This window comes from Staurois parvus, unplaced genomic scaffold (assembly GCF_062004578.1).
Source record: "Staurois parvus isolate SC_StPar_1 unplaced genomic scaffold, SC_StPar_1.0 ptg000357l, whole genome shotgun sequence".
Classification (NCBI taxonomy): Eukaryota; Metazoa; Chordata; class Amphibia; order Anura; family Ranidae; genus Staurois; species Staurois parvus.
In genome coordinates, this window is record NW_028318153.1 from 2,252,956 (window position 1) to 2,276,230 (window position 23,275).

General features: G+C 42.2%; 1 protein-coding gene across 1 annotated transcript in view; it reads left to right on the top strand.

Moving 5' to 3' along the window:
• The window catches only part of USH2A (usherin), a 1,035,348-nt gene that overhangs the window by 870,113 nt on the left and 141,960 nt on the right, over nucleotides 1-23,275 (top strand). The window lies entirely within an intron of this gene.

A 23,275-nucleotide genomic window follows, 5' to 3' on the forward strand; every position in this document is an offset into this window, starting at 1 on the left:
ATTTTGGTAGCCACCTCTAGCAACAGTGAGGAAGTACCTGTTGTGCCTGCAGGGGGTGCCAAGGAGTCAGAAGTGCCTGCCACAGTATCATCCTATAGCTGCATGGATGAACTGGCTGGCCAAAGCCAAGCAGAGGAGATGACAGAAAGGATCCAGATCCCACACACTCAAGTGAAGAAGGTGAAGCCTGTTACAGTGGTGGGTAAGACTGGTACTTTTGAGATAAATGTGAGAGACACTAATGCACTGATTGAGACTGACTTTGAGACTCTCTGCTATAAATTTGGGATACTCCCAGTTGGGAAACCCACTGCTGGTGATCATGAGAGAGACTTGCCTCTGTATAATGCTCTGTTTAGCGGGGAGGCAACGGTTAAAAATGTCAATGTGAAGAGTACTGATATTGGGGTTGCACCAATGTCATATAAACAGAATGCTGAATTAAATGTAGTAGGGGTGACCACTAAGCAGGATGTGTTCTCTCCCCTAGCAACGGTGGTTAAGGTAACCCAGGATAACTATGATGTTGCTCTGGTGGACCAGACTGTATCTGAAGTGAGTGTTGAGAATTTGTTATTTCAGTCTGGCAATGGTGAATCTAAAAGGTATGAACGTATTCATAATGATGGGTTAATGCAATCCACTAATGCAAAAGTTTTTGTAGTGAATGGCAAGCACCTAGTGCACGGTGGTGAGAGTAAGAAATTGCAACCGGCTGTGCCTAGAAAAGGAGTCTCCCATTGTGATATGGATAATGAAGATATAGGTAATGGATCTGATACAGAGCCACTCTGTCCCTCTGTGTCTCCTTCAGCAGCTGGAGTGGTACTGCGTAGTACCTCTGATGGGATCACAGGGACAATGGACTGGGACAGATGGGCAACAAGCTTGTTGGCAATAATAAAAGATGCCTCTGTGGGTAACAATGGGGTGGACATGGTTTCTGCTGTGCTGAATAGAGGGACTGTGGAGCAGCTATTGGTCCAGGGCGCTCCTGTCGCTGCCAAAAATAACCCACCGCTGGTAAAAGGCACCGTTAAGGATAAACGCTCAGCAGAGGTTTTGCCCACAGCCCATAAAGGAGTTAATGGTGTGGTATACCAAACTGATATCCATAGAGAAGCCATGGAAGAGCTCATTGACACTGAGCCTCAGAGTATTTGGGTGAATCCCACACCTGGTTACGCTCTGGGAGAGCCCCAGGTTATTGTATTGGGTACCTCCAGCCGAGAGGAAGCCTCTTTAAGAAGCACCACCTCTGAGGCATCAGTAAATGAGGGTCTCCATGTCTCCAGGAAAGTCTTATGTGTGGAATCAGGCTGTCTATTGATAACAGACCTGCTGAAGGAAATGTTGGCCTTCTGGAGTGTACAGCCGGTGTATACCATGCTGTCTCTTCCATGTTCGGGAGAGCTGGTACAGTGGAGTCCCGCTAATCGGAGCTTGGTATTACAGGCTATACAAAACAAAGATGGTCAATATAGGAATTCTGTGATACCATCCTTGTTGGTAATGGTGAAAATTGTCTTTCAGTGCATGGCTGGGTTGCTTCATAGCAGTAATCTGTATGAGAGGCACACCAGAGTACTGTTGGACAGGACAGAGGTTTGGGCAGAAGTGCCGGAAGACACATGTATATGTGATGTGGTTGGGGTCGTCAACCCTAATGTAGCATTATGTAAGGATGGTTTGGTATCAGGACAGTTGCTGGCAGAGTCTTTTGTGACAGCGAAGTCAGTGGGTAGTGAAGTTTCCATGGGAGACACCCACTCTGCTGTGTGTGATTCCTCTCCAGAAACTGCCCTGCCAATTACTAGTGAAATGAGCTCTAACAAGAGTAATTTTGATAATGATAAAAAGGGAAATGTGTTGACGAATTTGGATTGTCTGATTACTGTGTGTGATAACAAAAAGAATAGTAGACCAGGTAGTCAGGTTGACATGGTAGCTGGTTCTCCTGAAAGAGGTAATGAGTGCTTAACAGACACAAGAGAGGTTAAGAGTCTGGAAATAGGCCCCCTACAGGTTCAGGAAGGTCACTCTGGAAAAGTTTTCCAAAGGTCCAGTAAACGCCCAAGTTGTAAGAATGAAAGGTCTAAGGGAACTGTCCCAAAGCTTAACAAGGGGATGTTAAAAGTGTTTGATTCCCAAATAAAAGAGCCCACCTCTATTACTAAAGGGTCTAAAAATATAACCCCATCAAAATTAAATAAAGCAAAAAGGGATGGTCTAGAGGAATTTGAGGGAGCACGTTGTAATATTACAGGTACCAGGCATTTAAAGCTTAGGAGTCAACCCCAGGTTACAAAGGGTACTGAGATTTGTAAACCCCCTAGTGGTAAAAGGACTAGCATAGTCTTAAGGAAATTAGAAAGACCGCGCTTTTGGAAGCGCACTCGTAAAAAGGCATGGGGAAGTAGTAGAGCCCAAGTAAGGGGAGACAGAGGAAGTCACCTCTTGGGGCAGGGAGTAGTGTTTCCCTTTGATGAAAACTAAGTCAGCCAGGATTGGACCTCTACAGGTGATAGCCCGCACAGAAGGCCTAAAGCAAGGGTTTTAGGTTTGTGTGTTCCGCCCCCTACGGGGTCAAAACAAAGGGGGGGGGGATATGTGGCAGTGTGGTGTCCTGCCACGGCCAAAATAAAGCTGAAAACCCTGGATTTTCAACCAGGCAGGTTGAGGGGCTCCAGAGAGTTGATGGATTGCAGAGGAAACTGGCTTTTCAGTTTCCTCATTTACTCATTAAGTCTGTTTTGGGATCTGGAGCCTGGAGATTTCAAAGAGATCTGGGAGGGATGAAATCTCCAATCCGGGGTCCGTGTTTTGAGAACCCCCAGCACACTGATTGCACAGGTGTGTGCAGGCCTTTTTATAGAGAACTAACCATAGTTCTGGGCTCCACCCCGGCAAATGGAGTCAGGAGGGCTCCACCCCGGCAGACGGGAGGTCTCTGCCTTGGAGTCAGGTGGAAGCCAGACTAGCTGTGTGCTGGTCCCATATTTTGGGAAGAGTCTGCAGGAGGCAGACTTAAAACTGCGTGCAAGCCAGGAGGCTGAATACTATTTGCTTGATGATGGATACCCCTGCGTGGAAAGCATTCTTGTTTATTTGAACTTTCTTGTAAATAAAAGTGGGCAAAAAGGCCCTTAAACAGATGCGAGTTGCTGTGTGTTTTGAAGAAGAGCTCTACCACTTGAAGCGAGTTCCCACAATACACACACACACACTGCTCAAAAAAATTAAAGGAACACTTTTTAATCAGAGTATAGCATTAAGGCATCAAGTCAATGAAACTCCTGGGATATTGATCTGGTCAGCTAAGCAGCAGAGGGGGTTTTTAATCAGTTTCAGCTGCTTTGGTGTTAATGAAATTAACAACAGGTGCACTAGATGGGCAACAATGAGATGACCCCCAAACCAGGAATGGTTTTACAGGTGGAGGCCACTGACATTTTTTTCCTACTTATCTTTTCTGACTGTTTTTCACTAGTTTTGTATTTGGCTAGGGTCAGTGTCACTACTGGTAGCATGAGGCGATACCTAGACCCTACAGAGGTTGCACAGGCAGTCCAACTCCTCCAGGAGGGCAAATCAGTACGTGCCATTGCCAGAAGGTTTGCTGTGTCTCCCAGCACAGTCTCAAGAGTATGGAGGAGATTCCAGGAGACAGGCAGTTACTCTCTTAGAGCTGGACACAGCTGTAGAAGGTCCTTAACCCATCAGCAGGACCAATATCTGCTCCTTTGTGCAAGGAGGAACAGGATGAGCACTGCCAGAGCCCTACAAAATGACCTCCAGCAGGCCACTGGTGTGAATGTTTCTGACCAAACAATCAGAAACATACTTCATGAGGGTGGCCTGAGGGCATGACTTCCTCTAGTGGGCCCTGTGCTCACTGCCTGGCATCATAGAGCTCACTTGGCATTTGCAATTCTGAACACCAGAATTGGTAGATCTGCCACTGGAGCCCTGTGCTTTTCGCAGATGAGAGCAGGTTCACCCCGAGCACATGTGACAGACATGAAAGAGTCTAGAGAAGCCGTAGAGAATGCTATGCTGCCTGTAACATCATTCAGCATGACCGTTTTGGTGGTGGGTCAGTGATGGTGTGGGGAGGCATATACATAGAGGGATGCACAGACCTCTACAGGCTAGACAATGGCACCCTGACTGCCATTGGGTATCGGGATGAAATCCTTGGACCCATTGTCAATCCCTGTGCTGTTACAGTGGGTCCCTGGTGCTCCCTGGTACACGACAATGCCCGGCCTCATGTGATGAGAGTATGCAGGCAGTTCCTGAAAGATGAAGGAATTGATACCATTGAATGGCCCCCACGCACGCCTGACCTAGATCCAATAGAACACCTCTGGGACATCATGTTTTGGTCCATCCGATGCCACCAGGTTGCATCTCAGACTGTCCAATATATAATAAAGAGGACCTCCTGCGCTCAGAACCTAATTAAACTAGTATAGGCTGCTAACACCTGTACCTTATTACCTAAAAGTGAAAAAAAACAAAAAATATACAAAAATAGGTGTAGCGCTCTCTAAAATACTAAAACAGTGAATAAATCCCCAATGGGATATACCAATGTGACAAATGGTGAATAAACAACCAACTTAAAGTGTTCCAATACTGGATAAACCAGTAAAAAGTGAATAAACTCAATACAATATATTGATAGAAAGTGAAACACACATGTGATCCCAGTACTGGGGGATGGGTAACTGCAAAATGCTGACAAAAAAGTGCTCAGTGTTAAAAAACACTCAAACAATATATAAAAAAGAATATACATATAAGTGACAATGTAAAAAATAAACCTATGAATCTCCTATGGGAATAAGATCAAACTAATAATGCACAAATGAATAATTGTTGATGAAAAACTGAACATGTAAATCCTCTGAAAAACGCAAATCCAATCAAGCAATGCGTGACACCAATGTCCACAAAAGTATAAAAACATGCAGGTGATTCTTGTGCGATGCAGCCTCTGGTGATGATTCCACACACAGCCAATCTAGCTGTGTTCTCTGACTTAATGAAATTCAATTCTCACCAGCCTTTGTGGCTGTCAGTTTGTAGTTCTCAGTGAACTACCATGGAGCTGTGGAGCGCTGTGGTAGTTTATGAATTCTTCCTGTCAGTATATCTGATTCCCATACATTCCACACAGGCAAGCAGGTATACTGACAGGTCTGCAGGAGACCTGCATGGCACCAGAAATTTGCTGATCACTGGTGCAATGCTTTCCAGGCTCCAAGAAACAAACAATAATCAATGCACATTTTTTTACCTGCAATAAAATGTGCATTTATTATTTTTTGTAAAAGTTCAACTTAATCTTTAATGGAATGCAATGGCTGCAAGTGAACAACAATAGATATATTACATATTTATTGTAATGACTGTAGGGGAATAAATAATTGCCTGTACAGATTGTCTAATCAGAAGATGTGTTATCCATCTCCCCATCTACTGCCTGTTTGTCTGTGTACAGGTAAGTGGGTTTAGAGCCAACATACTTAAGGCTAGGTTCACACCTATGCAGTTTGCATTTGAGCCGTTTCTGCATTGTGTTCTGCGTTGCATTTTGTATTTTTGCACCTACGTTTTTGCACCCACGTTTTTGACGTGTTTTTTTATGTGTTTTGCTTTTTTTTTTTTTTCTTCTTGCTAGGCAGATTTAAAATGCAAAATGCATCAAAAATGTATAAATAACGGGCAAAAACACATAAAAATGCAGCAAAAATACGCTACATGCTTATCTGCAGCATTTCCATTGAAGTCTATAGAACCAAAAACGCAACTTTTTGCGCTAAAAAAATTCCCTGACCCTTTAAAAAAATGCAGAGTGAAAACACAGAGATGTGAATGTGTCACAAAGGAAATCATGTTAAATGTACTGTAATACGTTTCTGCAAAACGCTGCGGAAAATGCTTAGGTGTGAACCTAGGGTGAGGCCTCAAACCCAAAAATGGAGCCTCTGCCTCTAAACTCCCCTTCATGTTAACCTATTTATTCATGCACACGTAAGCATTAAGCTCGAAAGAGCAGGGCCCTCGATCCCCTCATGTTTTGCATTGTATCTGTCACATGTTCTGTTCCCCTCTGTAATGTACAGCGCTGAGCGAACTATTGGCGCTTTATAAATACTGTATAATAATAATAATTTACAGGATTTAGAGGAAAGGTAGTTTGGAGACAGGAAAAAAAAAACATCAGTTGCGAGTTCAAAAGATGAGCATTTAGGCAGAAAAAAATGCTTAACGCCTGTAAACACAGATGAACTTACCTAAATGCACTTTATTGCTTGGTGTATTTAGTGCTTAAGCATTTTTTTTCCATTTCAGTGGCCAAAATAAATTAATATTCCGGCAAATGAAATTAATAAACACCCAAAGACTCCTAAACATGCCTAAGCGTGTTTCAAAAACTGTGACCAAGGCGTGTTTTTTTCAGCTGCTTTTCACCTGCCAGGAGAAAAGCGTTTAGAGGAGCCCCAGTGTACATGAAACCTAAAATATATCTAAAGCCAAAACTTTTTTTTAAATTTTGGATATAGGAGGGAAGGATTGACAACATTTTTTGCCATTTGTATCTTATTAGAAAGATTTGCCTTTACTCCTCGTCCTATGGACTCAGCAGGAAATGGGGGGATGTATTCCAAATATCATGGGAGCAAGTCTCCCCATTGGCAAATTTCCCTCTATTCCTTTTTTGGCGGCAACTCACAATTTTGGATGTACTCTTCCTTTCATTTCCCTTGACATAAAATTTTTGGTTTATTTTTTTAACCAGTTATAAAAAAAAAAACACATATAAAAAACTGTAGCAAGTCAGCCTCTCAGTGCCAGATCATGTAAGTGATCTGGCATTTTCGGATGGGGGTGCACGTGCCCGCTGTCCTATCTGTGCTGTTGTTCACTACAGCACAAGTCGAAATGCAGGTCCCAACCAATGATTTATGGCTGGGACCTGCTAATCGGCTTAGCGAATGACAGTAAAGAGCCCTGTGTTTACTAACAACACAGGGCTTTGAACAGAGAGCGGCAATGTGCCTGTTTTTTTTCTTCGTGCAAAGCAGGGAAAAAAAACAGCAAAAGTAGAAGAAAAGCCTAAGTCTAACTATTCGTAATAAGGTTCCAATGAACCAGCAATTGTCGGTGCTCTCTCCTCTCTCCTGCAGCAGCCGCTCACTGACACAGGAGAGTCATAGCCTTCCACTGGTGGAAGGAAAGAAAATCACTTGATTCTCCCATCAACACAGTCAGTGTTGATGGGGCAATGGCTCCCGTGGACCTATTGTGTTCTACCGGCGGGTATCCTTCCATGCTGGCAGTGGCAGCACAGTGATTAAGTGTTTAGCACTTCTGCCTGGCAGTACTATGGTTGTTGGTTCGAATCCCAACCATTCCACAACACCTGCTTGGAGTTTGCATGTTCTCCCTGTGCTTGTGTGGGTTTCTCTCCTGCAGCAGCTGCTCACTGACACAGGAGAGCCACAGCCTTCCACTGGTGGAAGGAAAAAAAAATCACTTGATTCTCCCATCAACACAGTAAGTGTTGATGGGGCAATGACTCCTGTGGACCGACTGTGTTCTGCCGGTGGGTAGCCTTACATTCTGGCAGTGGCAGCACAGTGGCTAAGTGGTTAGCACTTCCGCCTGGCAGTACTAAGGTTGTTGGTTCGAATCCTAACCACGACACCACCTGCCTGGAGTTTGCATGTTCTCCCTGTGCTTGCGTGGGTTTCCTGCAGGTACTCCAGTTTCCTCACACACTCCAAAGACATGTGGGTAGGTTAATTGGATCCTGTCTAAATTGTCCCTAATATGTGATTTAGGGACCTTAGATTGTACGCCCCTTGAGGGTTGGGGAATGATGTGAATGCACAATATATATGTAAAGCACTGCGTAAATTGACATCACTATATTATAAAAAAATAAACACAATGATAACTGCTAGCGGCTATATCTGCCGGAAGTAATCGCATGCAAATAATCAAACATGCTGGTTCTACTGCAGTCGATTGATGGATTGACTTCAGTAAACCAGCCTGCCCATAGATGGATTAAATCTCATCCAGTACCTGCTGACCTGACCAAGATTCAATCCATCTATGGCGGGCTTTAGGCTTTTTTGCACTTTAAGTGCAACTGGTGTAAAAGTCTAAATTTGCATTGATACAATATGAACCTTGTGTAATCTGCTGCACAAACTGGAAGAGGGAGGGTCAGCAATAGGACACTGCACTGCAGTGCACATGTACTAACAGTAGAAGAGAGCAGAATGAGCCGAGTGATGACCTCCTGACACTTTACTGTCCAATCATTAGGGTGGGGTGTGGTTTAGACTAGGTTGTGCTACCATTGCAATGGAGGTCCAGGACCTGGCAGTGCTGAGTGGCTGGGGAACCTAGTTAAACAGAATTACAAATCGTTTGCCATGTAAGACAATTCCTGTGTATGTATCTCCCCGCTGTATTTAGCAAGTTTCAGTAAAGTGTACTATACAACCAGAGTTCTCCTTTCACCAGTTTAGAGCAGTTGGCTATTATTTATTAATTGTGGCTTTTTACTCTTGTAATATTTCATTAATTAATGTCCTCCATCCTCTCCAGTAATATAAATCAGGACCAACACGCCTTCACCAATAAGCATTGTAGCTTTTCATCAACCAAGGATAATCCTCAGATCTCTTTCCATATAAGCTGCAGTCAAAACTGGGTTAAAAAGTACATTAACCTGTCAATTCATCTATATGAATCGTGAACGACATTTGACAGCTATACTGTTCCGTCAAATTAAAATTTCATAGGCGTCTTCCACACTTAATGCTGATGCACATTTTAATCTGACAACCTGCAGCTTATTTTCAGAGATACAAGTAGCAGCAATACAAATGTGTTTGAGGAATGCCTGACCTAATAAAAATGCTGCCATGTTATGTTATATTATATGTTATGTATTAAAGGAACACTTTAACATTATTACTATTAGGACAATGTAACATAGCAGAGTCTACATAAACAGCAGGTATTTATATTGCATCCAGGGGCGGACTGACCATTTGGAAACTCGGGCACTGCCCGTGGGCCCAGGGTCAGTAGGGGGCCCCATGAGATGCCCCTGGTACATTTTTCATAGGCTTTTTTGAGTTTGGGCAAGGACACAGGGGCCCCATGATCCCCTATTGCCCGGGGGCTCCATGAGTTGTCAGTCCGCCCCTGATTGAATCACTTCCATCCTAAATTAAAAATGTATCAAAAAATGATCAGCCCAGTATGTAGAAAGTGCTGCATGTCTTCTGTAGAGTTCAGGGGTGCAGATTGCTGTTTCAGGCTTATTGGGCATCATTAGTGCAGTGTGTGTAAACCATGACTTCTATCTAGAAGGGTTTGCAGGTGCAACAAGAAAGTATAACTAAGCAGTTTATGTTGAGGTGTTCTTAAAAGAACAACTGTGCTGTGCTTCTAGTGAGGTGATCCCCCAACTGTGGCCTGTGGGCCAGATGTAGCCTTTTGCTTGCCTTTATCTGGCCCTTGGACACTGACATGAAGGGGCACTATTCCTCCCTCTGACACAAAAGATGGAACACTATTCCTCCCACTAATACCATCTATGGGACACTATTCCTATCACTGACACCAATGATGGGACACTATTTCTCCCACTGATACCATCTAGAAGGGCACTATTCATCTCACTGATGCCATCTATGGGACACTATTCCTACCACTGACACCAATGATGGGACACTATTTCTCCCACTGATACCAACTATAAGGGCACTATTTCTCTCACTGATGCCATCTATGGGACACTATTCCTACCACTGACACCAATGATGGGACACTATTTCTCCCACTGATACCAACTATAAGGACACTATTCCTTTCACTGATACCATCTATGGGACACTATTCCGCCCACTGACACCATCTGTAAGAACACTATTCCTACCACTGACACTAATGATGGGACACTATTTCTCCCACTGATACTAACTTTAAGGGCACTATTCCTTTCACTGATACCATCTATGGGACACTATTCCGCCCACTGACACCATCTGTAAGAGCACTATTCCTACCACTGACCAATGATGATACACTCTTTTTCCCACTGACACCAACTATAAGGGCACTATTCCTTTTACTGACACCAGTGATGGGCCACTATTCCTCCCACTAACACAAACAAGTGCATAATTACTTCCACTGACACCAATGAAGTGGCACTATTTCTTTGACTGATACCAACAAAGGGGCACTATTATTTCCACTGATACTAATAATGGAGTGAAATTTCTTCCACTGACACCAACCTGGGGCACAATTCCTCCCACAGACTTGAACGATGGGGCATAATTTTTTCCACTGTTGCCTATGATGGGGCATTATTCATCCTCCCACTGGCCACAAATGCTAGGTTATGTTTTTTACCCCTACTGACTACTAACCCTGGGGTATTTGTTACTCCCACTCCCTCCAGCCCTGGGGCATTTTATCTTCTCTGATCACTGAGCCTGAGACAATGGGGTTGATTTGCTAAAGGTAAATAAGCTGTGCACTGCAAGTGAAGTTGCTTTAGATCCGACGGGAAGCTCTGAAATTAGGGGAAGCTCTGCTGATTTCTTTCATCCAAACGTGCAAGCAAAAATGCTGTTTTATTTATATTCCTTGCAAGTTCTCCTCAGATCTAGAGCAAGTGCACTTTCAGTGCACTTCTAAGTACACAGCCTATTTACAACCCCTGGCAAGAAGTATGGAATCACCACTCTTGGAAAATGTTTATTGAATTTTTTAATCGTGTAGAAAAAAAACTAATCACAGACACGCCTCAAAACTATTTTCATTTAGCATTCCAAATATCTGGCTTTAAGAAACACTTACAAAAATAAAAATAAAGAAACCTGTAGTCAGTGTTAGCACATGTTGGGTACCAAGACAGCTTTCTACTTTTGACCAGCACAGAAGTGAGGTGCAGAAAAAACGGCCTGGTTTGATCACTAAGGGTGTCCTGTTTCTCAAGGAAACACAGAAGCTCATACTGCTCACTGTACATATGCACATTACAACAACTCGGCTAAAAGGTATTGCCACATCTCCCTTACAGCCCGGACCACCTGGTTCAAAGTGATTTCCACCTGTTTGGACCCCTAAAAGAGTTCCTTAGAGGTCAGCATTTCAGCACTGATGATGAACTGAAGCAGGCTGTCCTAGGATGGTTCAGAAGTACTGAAAAATCTTTTTATACTGAAGCTTTCCAGGCATTAGTTAACCACTGGGATAAGTGTATAAATGTAGCAGAAGAGTATGTTGAAAAATAAATGCAGTTTCCACTCCTTGAAATTTGTTCTTTTATTATATAAACTCAAAAGTCCTAGTTTGACTTAAACGCCCCTTGTATAAGTGATCCGGTACTTTTGAGTGAGGCAAGACAGATCTGTATCACCTCGATCATAACCTCCTGAAGCATTATGTTTTTTAGAGTGCTGCTACAAAGTTTTCCTATGGAGCAGTATTGCCAACCTACCAGATTGAAATTCACTAACACGACACCCAAATTTTACTGGCACAGCCAAGTTTTTACTGGCATTTCCAAATGTTAAAAATTTAGTTTTAAGTGCAAATTTCAGTGTTTAGGCTAAAAATAGGTACAATATGCAACTAGCAATGTTATTTAAGGCAGATACTGAGGTAGAAAACATTTTTCTTCAAAATATATACATACAGTGCATCACTTCCCCCAAAAATGAATCTAACCTCAAAATAAATACACAATCAATTGTGAACATAAATTAATCCAAGTGGACATGCATCAATTGAAAAGTCAATAGTGATATCTTCAATACAGATAGATTTTAAAACTTTATATCTTCATGCAAAAGTTATCCTCCACCAAAAACAGTCACCAGATGTGCCCTCACCTGAAGTTTTTGGCCTCACATCATGGTAGATCAAAAAATGCTTGTGTCCCAAGAGATGGACATGAACAGTTTAATATATCCTGGCAGTGGATTCTTCCTCCAGTGATCACCACTCTGTTAATCTCTCCTCCTCCACTCCACATGTATGATAGAGAAGATAGGAAACACAATAGTGCTTTATCCTTAAAAAATTTAATTTTATTAAAAATGAAAAAGTGGCCACTCACATTACAAAGGTGCTGCATCGCCCCAGTATTTAAGTGCATGTAACAGAGCAATATGCAACCAAATATGCAGGATGATCTATAATTCATGTAATGTGACAGTATATCAGTGTGTTACCAGCGTTGTGATGTCATCAAGCCCCTCTCCTACGCGTTGCATGGGTCACATGGCTTCCTCAGAGGGATATGATTGGCGGGTACAAGAATTGGCTCGTAGCCATTTTCCTGTAGCCTACATGTGATGGAATCTGATCAATTAGCCGCAGCAGCCGCCATTGTATTGAGAGTACACAAATTGGCTTACGGACATTTTCCAGTAGCCCATAGCCAAACATCTTAAATTAAATAGCCGCTCTCGTGGACTCTCGTGCCCTATCGATTACCTCCACAGGTAAATACTAATACACAATCTTTCCCCTCTCATAGCTTGATCTAGAAAGAAACTAAAACACTGATATTCTTAGCGTCATTAAACTACAAAACCCCTACTTATCCAGCTCCACAGTAACAGAAAAAGTATTGAATAATAATGAAGTAGCTTGATATTAGATAATGGCGCATCTATGACAACAACTTATGGTCCCCATGTACCTACCACCATATTCAAAACCTGTCATCCTCCAGATGAATATATGAATGTGAATATGAATCCATCCTGGCAAGATGTATTAACCATACCAGTACACTCCACAAATACATACTCAAATTTGCGTAAAACATCATTATAATACCATGCTTATATGTTAACATCCAACATCAATAAGGATGCCTATATAGTACTAGGGACCTATAAACTATAATATATAGAATCTACATACTGTCCCTGCATCATATATCAATTAATACAGTGGTTGTAGCATAACATAATTCTATTCATAATTGCTGAGAAAACACTTAAGATCAAATTCTGCATTCAAGACATTAGGGATCAGAGATCCCAATTCATAAATCCATATGAATTCCCTCTTACTCAATTCCCTAATCTTATGATGGCCTCCCCAATGTGCTTTATATGCTTCTATCCCCCAAAATTGTAATAAACTATAATCCCTTTGATGGACTAATCTAAAATGGTTGGAAAAGTGGTGTTTCTTTTATCTTCTACCAATGTTGTATACATGTTCCTTCACTCTCTCTTTTACTGCCCACATAGAAATACCCACATGGACATGTCAATGCATACACTACTCTCTTGGTGTGGCAAGATATAAAATCCTTGATGGTGTACTCTATCAATTAATACAATGGATGTAGCATAACATAATTGCTCAGAAAGCACTTAAGATCAAATTCTGCATTCAGGCTATTAGGGATCAGGGATCCTAATTCATAAATACATCTGTATTCCCTCTTACTCAATATCAACAGGATAATAACATTAAAATGAAAAAGAAATATCAGTGAGATATGGGGGATTATCAGACCAAGCAGGTCTTCAAGTGGCAAAAAATTATTCTGGAAAATGTGCTTGGTTCTACTAATATCTCCCCAGATAGAGGACGTGATGTGGGTACCCCACATAATAAAAATGTTTTATTTAGAACCCCCATACAACAATCAGAGGAGGATAAAGGGCTCCAATCAAACACCTAAAAGGGAACCCCAAAATGGCTCTATGTATAATGCACAGAAAGGTGAAAGACATATACATCAGGGACCCCCTAAACCACCATTGTATAATGGAAATGGATCATACTATAATAATTATAGAAATGAGCATTTTTATAATGGAGGTAGATCACAATATTATCTTCATAAAAATGAGTCATTTAACTATCAGCAGAGGAACCATTACCAGTATGGGCATCAGTCTAATTACAATGCTGACTACCAGGGCCCGAAACACCAGAGACCTAGATTTAAGAAATATATGCACAATGATATACCCACATATAATAGGTATGCCCCATTACAGCAGAGGGAGGATGATGAATATTATTATTCACCAAAACCTTATTCCCCGAGACCTTTTTTAGGCCCAAAGGGTGTCCCCAATATGGGAGTAAGACACAGGGAATAGGAAGGAAGAGAGGCCATAGGGCAGGGAGAAGAGTCCAACAGCAATAGAAAAAGGAGAGAATATTTGGAGAAGGAATCTTCAATCTAAGTGGAGTACCACTGTTAGAGATAGAGGTATTGGACAAAGGTCTTAAATATGCCCCAAAGAAGGGGCTAAATAAATTTGAAACGTATATAGGTTTACGAAAATTGGTTAGGAATTTAAATACAGTATAAAGACATTTTATGCTCAGAATCCTGGTAATATGATGAATTTGGTTAATAAAGGGATACTCTCTAATCTTAAGAATCAATCAGTTTTCTGCCCGAAAAGTAATCATAATAGATACATTGACATGTTTAAGAAAATGGTCATTGATGATCTAGCGAAATTACCCATCAAAAAATATCATGATGAGCGGGGCATTAGGAAAGGTATTAAATCTTTGGAAATTAAAAAGAATTTGGTGATCCATCCAGTCGATAAAGGGGGTGGGATCGTGATTTTGAATAAAGAACAATACACCAATGAAATGGAAAGCCTATTGAATACCTATGAGGTATTGCATAATAATCCCACTAAACAATATAGGAGAAAATTGGGGAAAAAATCATAAAATATGGGGTAAGAAAGGAGTATTGAACAAACATAAGGAAAGATATCTAGTACCTTATGTATGTAGGATACTAGTGATGTACTGTATCCCCAAAATACATAAAGACAATCTTAATCCTCCTGGGAGACCCATCATTAATGGGATAGATTCCCTCTCTGCACTTTTAGGAAAATATATAGATTTTTTTCTTGCAACCTATGGTACAAGGCACACAGGCATATTTGAAAGATACCAAGCATATATTACAGCTTTTACAGTCCATAGATGTCTCTAATGATACCATTTTGGCTACGGCGGATGTAGCATCCCTTTACACCAATATTAACATACAGGAGCTTTAGAAGAAGTTAAATGGATATTAAATAGTAATAGCAATCTCTCTCGGGTAGATAAAAAAGTTTGGACTTCTGTTTAAGGCACAATTATTTCTGGAATAATCTCAATTATTATTTACAAAGGGAAGGAGTTGCCATGGGCGCAAAATTTGCGCCAAGTGTGGCCAATATCTACATGGCAAAATGGGAGGAAAAATCCATCTTTCATCCCATAAATTAAACTGTACAGGAGGTTCATTGACGATCTATTTGTGGTATGGAACGAAGGGCAAGAGAAACTCAATGTATTTATTGAGGGTCTTAATAATAATAGCAATAACAAAATACAGTTAACAGCAGATATGAGCAGGGGGAGTGTACATTTACTTGATCTAGAATTAATGGCCAGTGAGAATAAAATTCTCACTAAAATGTATTTTAAAAGTACAGATAGAAATTCATATATACTGAATAATATTTGCCATTACAAACCTTGGTTAATAAATATTCCAAAAGGGCAGTTTGTAAGAATTAGGAGGAATTGTACTTGGGATGAGGATTTTGTAGAACAAGCTGATAGGCTTATAAATATGTTTGCGAATAACACCACCAAGGATTTTTTTATCTTGCCACACCAAGGGAGTAGTGTATGATGCAACATGCCTCAAGCAGGAGAGGCAAGTAGTAAGCAACTTGAACAGAATGGATATATTAACAGATAAATAAAGAGTTAATGAGAATATGGGTCTAGTGGTGGTGATGAACTACAATGTATAATATGAACAAATAGAGCGCATTATGCATAAACATTGGCCCATTCCTCATCATGATAAGCATTTAAAAACTAATATTCCCGTTAACCCAAGATTTGTGTACAAAAAAGCACCTAATCTTAAGGACCAATTGGTTCATAATATAATAGATCCACCTAATAAAAATAAAAAATACACAATTTTTGATGGAAAAGGTTTCTATGCCTGTGACCATTGTTATAGTTAAAAACAACAATAAGAGAAGAAAGACTTTCCTAACCCCAATACAGGACAAGAGTACACCACCAATGATTTTTTTTATCTTGCCACACCAAGGGAGTAGTGTATGCATTGACATGTCCATGTGGGAATTTCTATGTGGGCAGGACTAAAAGGGCAGTAAAAGAGAGAGTGAAGGAACATGTATACAACATTGTTAGAGGATATTATTATTATTATACAGTATTTACAAAGCGCCAATAGTTCGCTCAGCGCTGTACATTACAAAGGGGGACAGAACATGTGACAGAACAATACCAATACAATGCAAAACATGAGGTGATTGAGGGCCATGCTCTTTCGAGCTTACAATCTAGGAGGGAGGGGATAGTGGTACAGGAGGAGATAGCTGTGGGGGATGGAGTGGTAGGAAGAGTAGAGGAGGTCGGCAAGTTAGCAGGATATAAGAAACACGACTTGTCCAACCATTTTAGATTAGTCCATCAAAGGGATTATAGTTTATTACAATTTGGGGGGACAGAAGCATATAAAGCACATTGTAGAGGTGATCCATTAGGCAATTAAGTAAGAGCGAATCCAGATGGATTTATGAATTAGGATCTCTGATCTCTAATGGCCTGAATGAAGAATTTGATCTTAAGTGTTTTCTGAGCAATTATGAATAGAATTATGTTATGCTACATCCATTGTATTAATTGATATATGATGCAAGGGCAGTATGTAGATTCTATATATTATAGTTTATAGGTCCCTAGTACTATATAGGCATCCTTATTAATGTTGGATGTTAACATATAAGATAACATGGTATTATAATGATGTCTGACGCAAATTCCAGTATGTATTTGTGGAGTGTACTGGTATGGTTAATATTTCTTGCCAGGATGGATTCATATTGACACTCTTATATTCATTTGTAGGATGACAGGTTTTGTAGATGGTGGTCGGTACATGGGGACCATAAATTATGGTCATAGATGCGAAATTATCTAATATGAAGTTACTTCATTGTTATTCAGTACTTTTTCTGTTAGTACGGAGCTGGATAAGTAGGGACTTGTAGTTTAATGACATTAATAATATCAGTGTTTTAGTTTTTTTCTAGATCAAGCTATGAGAGGGGAGAGATTGTGTATTAGTATTTACCTGTGGAGGTTATCAATAGGGCAGCTATAAATGAGTGTCCGTGAGAGCGGCTATTTAATTTATGGTGGTATGTAAGATGTTCGGCTATGGGCTACTGGAAAATGGCCGCGAGCCAATTCTTGTACCCTCAACAAAATGGTCACCGGCGTCGCTAACTGGTCAGATTCCATCACATGTGGGCTACAGGAAAATGGCCACGGGCCGCTATATATACCTCTTGAAGCATGGTGGCATCCAATCATATCCCTCTGAGGAAACCATGTGACCCCGTGGTGCAACACGTAGGGGAGGGGCTTGATGACATCACGACGCCGATAACACACTTTTGGTCACTTTTTCATTTTTCATAAAATTTAATTTTTTAAGGATAAAGCACTATTGTGTTTCCTATCTTCTCTATCATATATGTGGAGTGGAGGAGAGATTAACAGAGTGGTGATCACTGGAGGAAAAATCCACTGCTAGGATATATTAACCTGTTCATGTCCAGCTCTTGGGACACATTCGTTTTTTGAACTACCATGATGTGAGGTCAAAAACGTCAGGTGAGGGCACATCTGGTGAGTGTTTTTGGTGGAGGATAACTTTTGCATGAAGATATAAAGTTTTGAAATCCATCCGTATTGAAGATATCACTATTGAGAGACTTTTTCATTGATGTATGTTCACTTGGATTAATTTATGTGCACAATTGATTTTGTATTTATTTTGGTGTTAGATTCATTTTTGGAGGAAGCCCTGCACTATATGTATATATTTTAAAGTTATGCACATGTTATGAGTATGTGGCTGGTGTGAGCTGCTTTCAATATTTTTAGTTTATTGTCACATTACACATTTGCTCGTGAGATAACGGTTCATTTTATTGTGTAAAAAACATATTTCTTATTTTATTTTTGATATAGTAAGTAAGTAGCTCAGAGACAAGACTCAGGAGGGCAGGAAATTAGAATGGGCAGGCACACACACATGAAATTGACTCTCACAGTAACACTGAGAGCAGTGTGCAGCAGCCCAGATAATGATGACATCTCACCAATATGACACGTCCCCTCCTGAGTCACAGTGACAGTCTCTCTCCACACCAGGAGGTCCCTTCAGTTCATTCCAAACAGCACTGACAGTCCCGCTCCTGGCTTCCCTTGTTTCCATCCTGCAGACCCGCACACGAGGTTCCAGCCGCTCCTCTTGGCTCCCTTGCACCATGACATCACACGACATGTTCAGGCACCGCCTCAAACACACTGTAGCAGGTACTCAGATGGTCTTGGCTGGCCGCATGTGCAGTTCAGAATAGAGCATCACAGTCATATTTTAAATTAGCAGCCTTTTGCTCTGACTGGTATTTACTGGCAGGAGAAAAGTGGCTGCCAGTAAAATGTAAAATACTGATGGTTGGCAACACAGCAGGATTGGGGCCCAGGAGCTGATTGTGGATTGCACTTTTATGTATTGCAGCAATAAATGGTAACTCACACATTTTATTGCACTTTACCACAACACATTAGTATGGTTTCCCTTTAAAAGAGAAGTATGAACTATAGAAAAAAAACAAAAAACCTTATATTCACCTAGGTGGATGCAGCATTGATCCGAAGCGGCATCTGTTCCCCGCCGCTACTCCACTGAGAACTGAGTGATCAAACACCGCTGAGTGCTCAGTTTTCAGTCTTCTGTGAGCAGAGAGCTGGTGACTGTCAGTCACCGGCTCTCTGCTCTGCCCCTCCAGTGCTCACTGGAGCACTGGGCTGTGGAGGGGGCAGGGGTGGCTGGCTCAGGCTGTAAGGGACCGCCTGGCGGTACCACTAGTGCCCCACTGATCAGGCGTCCCCAGAGCACGGAATCTAAGCCCCAGAGTACTTGTTCACCAGGGCCCCTGATGGTGGGGATGGACTTGGAGTACCCTGAGACCAGGTCGTGGCTACTGAGTATACCTGTCAGTGGTAGGGGTAATTGCCAGGGGCTCCCACGGGGGGAGAGCCTGATATGAGGAGGTCGGGTGATCCCGATGGCATGGATGGATGGCTGAGCAGGTGCGAGATCAGACAAGCCGGGTCGGTAGCTGTGGGGACAGTGCGGTACAAAGCGGCGAACAGAGAATAGTCGAGTCACTCGCCAGGTCAGCAACAGAAGGTCAGATCTAATAAGGGGCATCCAGGAGAGAGGTCAGGCAAGCCAAGGGTCAGAGCAGGAGAATACAGCGTGGTCAGGTACAATCCGGGTCAGCAACTTACAATACACAGGTTCACAGGATCAGGAATGCAGGAAAGACCAGAAGGCACCGAATGACAGCTCAGGGCCGTTTAAATATTGCGCCCTGCGCTGTCATTGATGCCAGGCGCACGCCCGCGGCTCCTACTGCGCATGCGTGAACCCAGACGCCGCGGCTGGCCAGGACCTAGTGCCCGCGTCCCTGCACGGGGCGGCGCACTGCGCCGGGACCAGCGCCGCGGGGATCCCTGACACAGGCTCTCAGTGGCTCCCTGACAGGCTGAGCCAGCTACTGGTCCAGACTTCCTGGTGGATCTGGAGCAAATGGTTGGTATCTTTTCAGAGCCTGGACTGGCTCTGTGACTTCAGTCATCAGCAGGCTTCAGCTGAAAAGGGGTCACAGAAGTACAGAACGAACTGCACTCCTGTGATCCTCAGGAGAAGTACAGCCAAAAAAAGCTTTGGCTATACTTCTCCTTTAATTATTTGAAATTATTATGGGCCACTTTATGCCTTTCCAATCTATTGCAGTGGTTTACTATACACAATTAATGTGCAGAACTTCACTTATTAATGGATATTACATTAAGATAGCCCATTCATTTTAACGTAATAATGAAAAAATGTCCCTGTTCCGTTTTTGCAATGAAGCAAATCGCAATGCTCAGCATGTGCAGGATTTAGACTTGTAAATGAATTGCACCACAACGCACCTTACTGGCCATTCACACTCATCGTAGTAGCATGCATTTACCACATTTTACTGTAATGCATAGTTGTGGAGCCATCCTAATACTAAAAGGTCTAGTACTTAGATAGAAAACCATTGCACTGCTACAGTGTTATTTTAAGGCAGATGATATCCTGTAACATGCCCCGTCTATTTGTCTGCCTTCTCTTCCTGACGCTCTTCAGTGGAATATACTGTGCTTTTTATCCACGCATCATTTTTATTCCTAATCAAACTATAGTAGCTTGAAAGAGCACTTTAGAAAATCTCTCCTGCATCTCACATAATGCCACAAGAATTGACCTATTTAAATTAGGACAAAAAAGTACTTTGTGTCAAGCAGTATGGAAAAAATGTTCACCTCACATTCTTCTCCCCATCGTATCGTGGCGTAATGGTAAATGGAAGCTTTTCATGATCACTGTGTTAGATGGCGATTATCTACCCATGCAAACACGTCTATAAAGGACAAGAGTTTTGTTTAAGCAATGATACAGATAAAACAACCTCTAGACAGAGGGAAAAAAGGTTCATTTTTAATATATGCTCAGGAGATGCTTGTGTTTGGCTGGTATCATATTTCTGTGATTATTTTTTCTTCCTTTTAAAGGAGCCTGCCAACAGACAGATATGTGAGCTGCTGTAGCTGACTTGCTTTTGAAAGTGCAAGTTTCAGAGTTGTAATCTTGACATTACATAGTGAGACACTCGAAACTGGGAGAGGAATTCCAGGTATGAATATTTTATACGTGGGTACATATGTCCAGCTTGGACAAATGTAACTTTGTATATATTATACCTGGCCGATCCCCCTGGTAGTTGACAATCACTGAAGAAGACACCGTTACTCCAGTGACCTCCACTTGCTTCTGGGTCCCATGCTGAGCGACTGCCCTGCTGCATTGTGAACACAGGAGGTTGGCCGCTTGGTGTGGGCATCATTCAGAGAAAGCTTTCCATTTCTCTCCACCACATCCAATCAGAGAATGTTTTGCATTCATACAGAAAATGCAGTCGCTTGTCATGGTACCCAGAAGCAAGTGGAGATCACTGGAGTAGGGGTGTATACTTCAGTGATTTACAGCTTCCAAGGGCATTGACCAGGTATGGTATATACACTGCTCAAAATATTAAAGGAACACTTTTATTCAGAGTATAGCATCAAGTCAATTAAACCCCTGGGATATTGATCTAGTCAGTTAAGTAGCAGAGTGGGTTATTAATCAGTTTCAGCTGCTTTGGTGTTAATGAAATTAACAACAAGTGCACTAGATGGGCAATAATGAGACAACCCCCAAAACAGAAAAGGTTTTACAGGTAGAGGCCATTGACATTTTTTCCCCTACTCGTCTTTTCTGACTGTTTTTCACTAGTTTTGCATTTGGCTAGGGTCAGTGTCACTACTGGTAGTATGAGGCGATACCTGGACCCTACAGAGGTTACAGACAGTCCAACTCCTCCAGGATGGCACATCAATACATGCCATTGCCAGAAGGTTTGCTGCATCCCCCAGCACAGTCTCAAGAGCATGGAGGAGATTCCAGGACACAGGCAGTTACTCTAGGAGAGCTGGACAGGGCCGTAGAAGGTCCTTAACCCATCAGCAGGACTGGTGTCTTCTCCTTTGTGCAAGGAGGAACAGGATGAGCACTGCCAGAGCCCTACAAAATGACCTGCAGTAGGCCACTGAAGTGAATGTCTCTGACCAAACAATCAGAAATAGACGTCATGAGGGTGGACCCTATGCTCACTGGCCGGCACCATAGAGCTCGATTGGCATTTGCCATTCAACACCAGAATTGGAAGGTCCACCACTAGCACCCTGTGCTTTTAACAGATGAGAGCAGGTTCACCCTGAACACATGTGACAGACATGAAAAGGTCTGGAGAAGCCGTGGAGAATGTTATGCTGCCTGTAACATTATTCAGCATGACCATGTTGCTGGTGGGTCAGTGATGGTCTGGGGAGGCATATCCATGGAGGGACGCACAGACCTCTACAGGCTAGACAATGGCACCCTGACTGCCATTAGGTATCGGGATGAAATCCTTGGACCCATTGTCAGACCCAACGCTGGTGCAGTGGCTCCTGGTGCACGACAATGCCCGGCCTCATGTGGCGAGAGTATGCAGGTAGTTCCTCGAGGATGAAGGAATTGATACTATTGAATGGCCCCCACACTCGCCTGACCTAAATCCAATAGAACACCTCTGGGATATCATGTTTCAGTCCATCTGACATTGCAGCTCAGACTGTCCAGGAGCTCAGTGATACTCTGATCTGGGAGGAAATACCCCAAGACACCATCCATCATCTCCTTAGGAGCATGCCCCAACATTGTCAGGCATGCATACAAGCACGTGGGGGCCATACAAACTACTGAGTACCATTTTGAGTTGCTGCAATGAAAGTTCAGCAAAATGGACTAACCTGCTGCATCATTTTTTCACTTTGATTTTTGGGGGGGGTCTTTGAATTCAGTCCTCTGTAGGTTGATCATTTTCATTTCCATCAAATGATAGGGCATCTTTATGTTCCTAACACATCACCCAGTCCATATCAGTATAGATATCCAGCATGATATTTTTCGCCATTGAGATCTGATGTGTTTTCAAAGTGTTCTTTTCATTTTTTTGAGCAGTGTACATAGTTAGATTAGTCCGAGCTAGAGCAATGTAACTAAGTATTCATCTTTAACTTCTTGGTGCTGAGCGCATGCAAATATACGGCAGCTGGGCCTTGGTGTGAGGGGCCGCAAATATGTGTACCCAATGTAAACAACAGATGTGTAGAGAGTGCATGCCCTGCGCACTCTCAACACATTTACCAGAGCCTCACGGAAAGGTCCCGATTGCTATTTGCAGTCGGGAGCTTTCCGATCATGTGACTGCTCTGACAGCCAATCACAGTGGTCATATGACCCTAAACACCGCCCACCTCCTCGCATTACAAACCCCTTAAAGGGCCGGCGCCAAGGGGTTAATGTAGGACACTAACTTGCTAAATATTGAAGAAAAAAATAAGGATGATGCCCTTGAGCCTTCAAAATCAAGGCAAACTTAGTATGTTAGCAGTTGGTGTTAGTAGTCCCGAATTT